Source organism: Rhinolophus ferrumequinum, chromosome 16 (genome assembly GCF_004115265.2).
Source record: "Rhinolophus ferrumequinum isolate MPI-CBG mRhiFer1 chromosome 16, mRhiFer1_v1.p, whole genome shotgun sequence".
NCBI lineage: Eukaryota > Metazoa > Chordata > Mammalia > Chiroptera > Rhinolophidae > Rhinolophus > Rhinolophus ferrumequinum.
In genome coordinates this window covers 30,727,944-30,737,763 of record NC_046299.1, presented here as the reverse complement: position 1 = coordinate 30,737,763, position 9,820 = coordinate 30,727,944, and the positions used below count along the sequence as shown (strand labels likewise).

Here is a 9,820-nt window from a genome sequence, read left to right as displayed (position 1 = left end):
GTATCTCATTTTGGATCAAATTGTCTGATACAGGATGCAGTAGATCACCCATAAAGCTATAATTGCTAAATAATGTTTCTTTCATTCAAAAAAAAAATTAGCCTCAAGTGCTTAACTTTATTAAAATTTACTTTACCCTGTTCAAGTGATATTGTATTCTTTGTTATATTATTTAATAATCCTAATTTTATTTACTTTAAATTATTTTTAGATTATGAAATCTAAAATATATGTCATTATATCAATTAAACAATTATTTGTGTATAAAGAGAAATGTAATGAAACAGATGAGGTTAGAGAAAAGGGCAGACATCAGATAAAGAGAGTTTGGAACTTGCATTCAGTAGGAAGCCAATGGAAGATTTTAAGCAGGAGAATAACATGATATGATTTTTGTTTTAAGAAAAGATACTCTGGCTGCTGTATGAAGAGTGGATCATAAGGGAGGACAAGAGTGGAATCCAGAAGCCCAGTTGAGAGGTGCAGTCAAACAATGTTTGGGGGAAAGAGTGATAACTGGGAATGGAGGGGAAACAGTGGAAAGAGAGAGAAAGGTCATGTTTAGTACGGGTTTTGTGGTTTAGTTTGGAGGGTGGGCTGGCTAGAGAGAACAAAGAGTCAAAGATATCTCCTACATTTGAGGACTGAGCTACGGATAGTAGCATTTTCTGAAACGGAGACTAAGAGAGAAGCAGGATGCTTTCCTTGTTGCAAGGTTTATATGTGGGCATATTTTGGAGGTCGGGTGGCTCCTAGAATTCCACCCTACTCTACTGCTCACATACATTTTATAATTTTCTAATTGTGACAGATAGACTCTAGGGTGGTCCCCATGATCCCAACTTCCTGGTGCTCATGCTTTATGTGGGAAAAGGGATGCACACAGGGATACAGTGGATCAAACTTTAAGCAAGTGATGAAGTCACCCTCGCCACCCTTGCAGTTTGTAATTCCCCATAATTTTACTTTCAACAGTCTGTCATCCTATTTGATAAAGACCCTGATTAAAAAGAAAACAATGTTCAGCAGCGTGCAGAGAGTAACTGGAATGATTCATCAAAGAGAACACTTGCCCAACCTTGACCAGGAGTAGAAAGTGGCAGGAAGTTGCACCAATACAAATACTTTTGGATTTAGGCAAGAAGCCTGAGAAATGTTAGCAGGTAAACTGCAGAGTTGAGTATGCAAAACCTCATGTCTCTTCAGTTCTTTTTGGCAGACGTTTATTGAGTACCTACTCTGGATCAGACACTGGGGATGTGCAAATAAATATGATACAGACATTCGTAAAAAAGTGACCAGTACTTTGAAAAGTGTCAAGGTCATGAAACAAACAAACAAAAAAAACTTGAGGAACTTTCCCAGATTGGAGGAAATAAAGGAGACATGGCACTTAAGTGAAAGGTGGAATCCTTGGATTCTAGAACAGAAAAAGGACATTAGTGGGATGATCAGTAAATTTTGAATGAGCTCTATAGCTAGTTAATAGTAAAAAGTATTAAATCAATGTTAATTTTCAGGTTTCAATAATTGTAATAATTGTACTACGTGAATAAGTAGTTCAATGCTAAGTTCTCAGCATTTGTGGAAGCTGGGTGAAGAATTATACAGGAATTCTGTGTACTATTTTTGCAATATTTTTGTTAAGTCTCAAATTATTTCAAAATAAAATTTTTTTAAATAAGAAAGTTAGGCCAAGTGTAATGTGATCACATTTATAATTTTTTTTTTAAAGAGAGAAGAATACATAGAAGACTGTTAACAGCAGCAAATAATTTGTTGACATGCCAGACACTATTCTAGATACTGTGGGTATAGCAATTAACAACACAGAAAAATCTCTAGACTCTCCTGTAAGTAGACAAAATTATACAGGATAATTTCAGATGGTACTACATACTACATAGAAAATAAAACAGGGTACGGGAGTAGAAATGGATTGGGTGGGCTATTTCAGATTTGGTGGCCAGAAAAATATCTTTTCAAGGAAGTGTTATTTGAATGAGATCTGACTGACTTAAGGAGCTGACTTTGTAAAGATAGGGAAGGACATTCTAGGCAGGGAAAAGTAAAGCAAACACCCTGGGGGAGAAGCAAATATGAAGTATGCCAGGAAGAGAAAGGCTAGACTAGCTCAGGGTGGAATGTGACCAGATCAGACTAAAGCCTAGGCATCATCCAGAATAGGTAGGCCTGGGTAAGGAGTTTGTGTTTTATTCTATGTAAAAAAGGAAACCATTGAGTGGTTTTAAGAGGGGTGGAAAATGTCATTTCATGTTTTTGTGGAAAATAACCTCCAGGAGGACAAGAATCGAAGGAGGGAGGCCTGTTAGGAGGCGATAGTCTATAGAAGGAGGGATGGTGGTTTGAGTAGGGTGGTCAGTCGAGGTGGAAAGCAGTGAGGGATTCTGGATTTGTTTTGTTGGAGGTAGAGTTGACTAAATTTTGTAGGTGGATTGGATATAGGAGTTGAGGGAAAGCAAGGAATCTAGGCTAATTCCTTAATTTCTTGTGCAACTGGGGTGGATTTGGATGCCAATTACCAGGGAAGAGAGATGTAAGAACAGTTTTCTTGGGGGAAAAAAAATCAAGAATTCTGTTTTGGATATGTTAAATTTGAGACATTAAACTTTCGTTATTTCAGGGATTTGCAATGATTACGGTGTCTATGGTGTGTGTGTGTGTGTGTGTGTGTGTGTGTGTGTGTGTGTTTAAGGAAGAAAAGGTAGGTGTGAACTGTATTTTTATTAGGCTGAGATTACATACTTCTCCTGATAAAGACTTCCTCGTGACAGATTTCGCATTTTTAGGATCTTCTGAAATGAAGGTCTCATCTTCTGAAATGCAACATATGTCTTTAGCTTAGTCTATTCTGTTCAGACAGAAACAGTTCTGATAACCAGAGGACTGGATATTCAGCTCATTTTGTCACTGCATTTTTTTTTTCTGGTTCATGATTCTCTGGTTCATGATTCTGTGAGTACTTGATTCTCACAGACTAAAATAGAGATGGAACTTTTCCCATAAAACTGAAGGTTCTAAAAACAAGTATAATCAGAGAGTTTCCATACTTGAAAGCAACAAATACAAGACCACATAAAGCTAAATTTGAAAAACAAATGTTATCCAAAAAATCAGATTATACATTAGATTAGATCACAATTTAACACATCAGAAGAAAGAACTGACAAATGCAAGCTGGCTGAAAAGGAGAAGCTGTGGTTGTTAAGAAGTTATTGTTGTTTTACCCATAGTTCTTCAAAGAGCATTAGTTGCATAATTTGGTTAAAGTCATGTATACAACATATACAACAGGTGACTATATTCCTCTTCTTCCAGTTGGAAAGCCAAAAAGTTTGTGATTCCCCCATATTTGTCTGACATAGAGGGTGCCAAAAACTGTATACACATTTAAGAAAGGAAAAAAAACTATATTCAGATTGCAATGTTCAATATATACCGATAACACAAGATGAATACAAGTCATGTTTGACTTCTGCAATTACAAGAGGTGCTCAAAGTGGTTACCATCAGCATCCAGCCAGACACTTCTGATTACGGCGAACTACTGTTTGAGCAACACTGACCAAAGTGCCCACTTGTATTTTTTGACACGCCTGGTATTATTCCCTGATGCAAAGCATTCATACTGTGAACAGTTTTAGAAACAATCACCAAAAGAAGTGACCCTCCCTGTCCTGTTCAGGGAGAGTTCTGGCCTCTTAGCTTCTTATCCACCCACATTCATTTGAGGGCCTTGGGCTTACATGAGACTCCAAGCTGCCATCCATGGAAGTCAGGGTATATTTCCTCACTCCAGTGGGCACCTCGTTTCTCAGCCACAAGTTGAGTAAGTTGAGAGTAGCTGGCATAAAGCTTGATTTTATCATTAATGTTCACCCATTTTGCTTTCTTGACATCATCGCCAGCTTCCAGAGGAAGATGACCATTACTTCACCTTCGTCTGTCTCTATCCATGCATTATCCATGTTCCGAGGCTCATCCACATAGCCTTAGTAGACCACAAAGTGTTCCTGGCTGAATAGTATGTGGAATTGTTTCTCCAATTCCTGTATTTCTGCTCTGGATTTCTGTAAGGAGTTCAAGGATTCTTCACCAAATTCTCTCTTCTATGTGACACTGATCTTCTCTCCTGGATCCACCATCCTGCCTGGGATGGCCCATTTTCCACAGCCCTTCCTTTTGATGGCTACAAATTGCAGGATGTTTTTCCCCGAAACAGGGTGGATAATTTTATTTCCCTTACTATCCTTTTCCCACCTGGTTAAGATGAGATCTGCAACATGATTGGGGCCCCAATGCCCCCAAAGCCCTCAGCCAACCAGCTCTTGTCCGACCTGCAGGATTTCTAGGTCTACCATTTTCAACCTCCTACAAATCATTCTGGCTTTTCTCAACACGTCCATCCTTTTTGTTAAGGAACAGAAGTTTCTTTCACCTACCAGGGCATCTGCCCACATGAGATGGGCCAAGACAGAGCTGGCAGTGTATTCGACAGCCTTGTACTCTGGCCACGCAACCAGCCAGCTCACTTTCTCATGGGGGACCTGGCTTCACTCCACTTTAGAGCCTGGGTATGGAGATGTCCTGGCCTTCTTGTGAGGGTTCTCAGCAGTGCCATTCGAATCTGACATGATGAAATTTGGAGGAAACCCATGGGGTATTCGGGGGCAGCTGTGGGGCCTGCCTATCGCAAAGGCCACAGACACTTTTGCTAAAGCACTGTTAGCAGACACTGTTAGAGACACTGTTGCTAAAGCCTTTGCCAGGTGGTACCCAGCCATCCACTACGCAACAGCCCGCGAGGATTTCAGTTGCTCAGGTGCGGCTCTTCGACAGCTACCCCGGGGTGCCAAGACCCGGAGGGCCAATGGTGCAGTCCTGCGGGTGGGAGGCGCACCACAAACCCCGCCCAGCACCCCCATGGGAAGTCTTCGCGTTTTCATTTTACGTTGAAAGATTTCCACATCTGATACAGCTTTCAAAAGCAAAGTGCTTGGGTTGAGAAAATCGTCCAAACACAGCGAATAAAATTCATACACACCAACAAAAGTGATTTCTTCCTTACTGACCAAGGTTCCAGCTATTATGGATAGATTTAGTTCACTAGGTCTAGAACAGCTCTCTGGGAGAGGGCAGAATGAATGTGTGGGAGAAGACAAAAGTCTTTGTTTGGGACGCTCAAAGCCTCATGAGTGTGGCTAGAAGGGGAAGGAGTGCTCCCTTGGTGTACCGAGCATGGTCCTGGTGAGAAATCCATGAAGTGTAATGCGTGTGGTGTGGGAGATGGTTTCCAATCTTGGGCTCATCATTTAGTAGTTGAGTGGCTTAGACGAGTTATTTTATCTTTGTTTTCAAAGGAATACTGGCTACAGCATGACAGGTACTGTGTTAAGCACAGAATATTGGACTCAGGTCTGGCTCTTGTGGCCACTGCTCTTAAAGGATTCTGGTTGGGGAGGCAGTACTTCCATTAAAAAAATAGAACTAACACTGAAAGAGCAGTGCCAGGTAACCCTTAAGAGTTGAACACAATCAGGTTCAAATCCCAGCTTCCCAGCCTTAAATGGGACCTTCTTGGGCAGTTCCTTAAGGTCATTTCAGTGTCCTTTTGTGTGAAATGGAAATAGAAACATCTCTCTTTATAGGGTGTGGCAAGTGGGATGTAAAGCAGTTAGCACAATATCAGTATCAGTTAGTACACACTCAAAAATGCTAGCTGTCATTATTATAGTTACCGTTCGTTAACTTTTTGACCCCGCACCTCAAAAACCGTGTAGATTAGAACAGGATAGTTGAAATAATTATGGGCATTGAGTAGCTCACATAGGTCAAACAAACTATGATTTCTTTTTCTGGAGAAATTTAGGCTGAGAAATAACAGCATCTAGGTCCTGAAAAAATAAATAATGAGAAGAAGAGGTACAGGCTAAGTCATTGTATCTAAGAAAATAAACCCTAGGGAGAGGCATCTTAACATTTGAAATAGATAGTTTTAGAACAAATGGAGTGCTGTATACTCTAATTGAAACTCAAAGGGTATTTAACATTTCCCAAAATTTACTCCATGTTACACTAGTCCCATGAGAAAGATGTTTAAGGAATAAACGATTTGATGGTCAAATATATTTTGGGAAATTCTACATATTTCACCACCCTCCCTTAGAAATTCAGGATTCACATTAGTATTTTAAAGATCCTATGAATTCCAGTAAAAACAAAACTAATCAACCCTAAACTCTTTAATTTTGTTTTATCTGGTATTTTGCAAACTACCTGACCAGACAATGCTTTTATGCAGTAGCTGGTATTATTTTAGGAGCACACTTCCTGAAGTTTAGAAAAGTTTCAGAATGTGTGTATGTGCTCAGGGGTAGATCTCTAACCATTTGAAGTTATCACCTGCATCACAGTGGAAGGCAGGTACCCAATACCCCCTATCACCCTCATGAAGAACTCTAAGCTAAATGAGCCAGGCTTTCAGAAGGCTTGAAAACCCAGATATAGCTGGGACTATAGAGAACAAAGTGGTAGAAAAGAACTGGGAACAGAGAAATATGAGACCTGGTCATCATTAACCACCACCACCACCACCATCATCATCATCATCATCGTTGAGAATTTGCTGTGTGCACTGTACAAGGTACCACTGGAAAAGAAAGGTGATCATTAAGAGACACAGTCCCAGCTCTGTAATTCATGTCTTCTTATGGTGGCATTTTTGCAATCATGGAATTATTATTCCTCTGAGCTGCCCGGAAATGTATTAGGAAAATCACTGATGTGAAAACACAAACATTGTGGGAGAAAATACTTGTAAACCTCTCCTATTATTATTTCCAAGGATCATAATCTAACTCATAAGAAATAAATGAAGCAGAAATATTGGGTCTGCTTCTAGCCCCATCATCGGCTGTGTAGCTTTGCATCTGATAGTTGGCTTCTCTGGGTCTTGGTTCCTTACTATAAAAGGAATTGAATGGCCTCTGTTACCTGTTAAAGTCCTTCTGGCTTTAACATTTTATGATTCTAGGATCTATGAAAATCTCATTATTGGAAGGCAAAGGTCACTTTTTAGGTCTTGATGAATCAAAAAGACCAGATGTTCAAAAATAAACAACCAGATGCTCAGGGGGCAAAAGACACGTGAGGAAAACAAGAGAGCAGAGAAGGCATAGTGTGTCAAGTCCAATGCAAAAATACAGTGGGCCAAAGAATAATTCATAGAACTCCTGGAAAGGGACATCAAAATCAGTAATGAGGGGTTTTGTTTTGTGTTAGCATCATCAAAGGGAATGTGTCAGTTAAATCAGACCATTTGATGATCATGGTTCAAAAGATGCCCTAAGGGGAGGAATTGAAATGCTATAGTAGAGACCAAAAGAATTATTTTCTGGGATGCCATTGGGGAAATTCTTTTACCTAAATTGTCTTCTGAGGCAGAAATGTCTGAGGCAGACCCACAAATAGAGCTAGGCACAAAGAATGTTCTGGTCCCATCCATGAGAAAGCCGTAAAGAAACTATTCTATAAGCACAATCAGAGAAGAAATTTTTGGCCAGTGACAATGAACTATTCCTGGGTCATAGATCGCATATGTGATCCCCATTTTATCAAGCATATTGGAGGGCAGAGTGGGGATGGGGAGGACCAGGGTGATTGTAGGACCCCAGCAGTGCAAGAATCCCTAACCACCTTTTCAGCTTCTCTTTGGAAAGCAGAAACAAGTAGTTTCCAGCAAATTGGATTATCATGTATTATCCAGCTCTTCTTAAAATTATGCTAAGGTTCAACTTCTGAAAGAAATTTGGAAGGAAAGCAGAGAAAAGATTTTCTCCTCTCTTTAAGGTGATAATACTGATAACAAACAACAACAATAAAATAACTACCATTTATTAAGTGTTTTCCATGTATCAGTATGTGACAAATGAATTTGCCCAGGTTTGACTGCCCAGTTTTGAATTCTGGCTCAGCCACTTGGCTTATTGATCTTGGGAAAGTTTTTAAACTCCTTTGGGTCTCAGATGTCTCTTCTAGAAATAACAGTGAAATCTATGTTGTAGAATCGATATGAGATAATTCATTTAAAGAGCTTAGAATAATGCCTGGTCCACAGCAAGACCTCAACAAATATTAGCTATTACAATTATTATTATCAATCACTTTACATTTACTATTCTAATTCTCAAATGTCCTGTGAATTAGGCACATCTACTAATAATACCAATTAACAGACTGAGGACATTGTGGTTCACAGAAGTTAAATAATTTGCCCAAGGTCACACAGCTAGTTATTGGTATATGTTTCAGAATTAAAAAGGCTTGACAGTAATAAACTTATATTTTATTGATAGTCTAAATGCATGTTGAATTTTATTTTGTATGGCAAATGGCACCATTTTATAATAACTATAAAAAAATTGAGTTATATGAAGATGGTCGTGCCATAAGAGGAAGAGGTTAGAGAGAGACAACGAAACCATTAGCCACCTATTGTAGTAACACAGTTGTAAAGAGAAAATGCCCTGAACTGTGGACCAGTTCAGACTAGAAAGACAAGCTAGAAAGACACCCTGGACTGAAGAGGAGGCCTGAAGAGAAGAGAGAGTCAAAGATCACCCACTGAATCCTAACGGGCCCAAAAAGATGGTAGTGATGGGCAAAAATAGTGAGATCAGAAGGACAGTTGGCAACAAGGACTTCGCCCTTAGGGGCCGGGGCCTGGGATGAGTCCTTTGGGAGCTCGAGATTCTGCCACTGACATCTCTGTGCTTCAGGTTTTCCTTCTATAAAATGAGGAGTTGGTCTAGAATTAATCCTTTGGATTCCTCCCAGCTTCATAGAGGAAGCATGTAAATGAAATAGAGGAAATAGAAGGAAGATTTCAGGGATTTAAGAGTCAGTGAGGGATGAAAGTATTGGGTCATCATCTGGCTTTGAAGTAAAAGAGAAAGCTAGGACAAGGGTTGACTTTTTAAGATTTAAAGAAAACTGTGCCTTTTAAGAAATGATGTAGGCAGGATAATTAACACAGCCACATAGAATGGATGCCATCTACAAATTAATCTAAGACATCTAAAGTAAGACATCTAAAGTAAATGCGGGAGACCCTGCTTGCTGCGTCATGTGTAGTGCGGGGCGGCCTGCGGGGTCTCAGCTCCCGCTCCCCACATAAGAACGCAGGACATGGTGGGGCCAAAAAGGAACACCCACGGAGCCATAGATAGGGCAGTCACACCACTACATTCTCGCGGGTGGCTGGGTTGGAGACACAGGAGGCAAGAGCCACACTATCCGCAACCCGCCATCCACTTGTCTCTGCCAAACAATCTCACTTGCTAGCAATCCACTTCTCTGCAATACGCAATCCACACTCCGCCGCTTGCTAGCTCAGCCACCCATTTTTCTGCTAGCGTAGCCACAGCAGTTATATTAGTGGCCAATGGCTCACTGGTTACAGCTGATGGCCAACGAGTCACAGCTGATGGCCATCCAATCACACTTGATGGCCATTTACTACCTGAGCCAGCATCTTTCCACGTGAGGCTGAGAGCCTGGAAACTGCACTCCTGGCTCTGCCCCCACAGTAAAAATGTGAAACAATAAAAGTCAAATAGCCTTTATTGATAGAGGAGATAAACTTCAGTTTGTGGGGTGTGATGTGAAGACGTTAGGACAGTCCCGCTGCCCCCAAAATGTCTTCCTGACTTTCTTAAAATACTGCCTGGATTCACACCATTAAAATAAACCCCTTCAAATGTAGTTTGTATTGTAAAATGTACATTTATTTTACATTCAA

At 40.2% G+C, this 9,820-nt stretch overlaps 1 pseudogene; it reads right to left on the bottom strand.

Annotated features, from left to right (window-relative positions):
• Positions 1-3,744: 3,744 nt before the first annotated feature.
• On the bottom strand, positions 3,745-4,655 carry LOC117035852 (ADP-ribose pyrophosphatase, mitochondrial-like; annotated as a pseudogene).
• Positions 4,656-9,820: the final 5,165 nt, after the last annotated feature.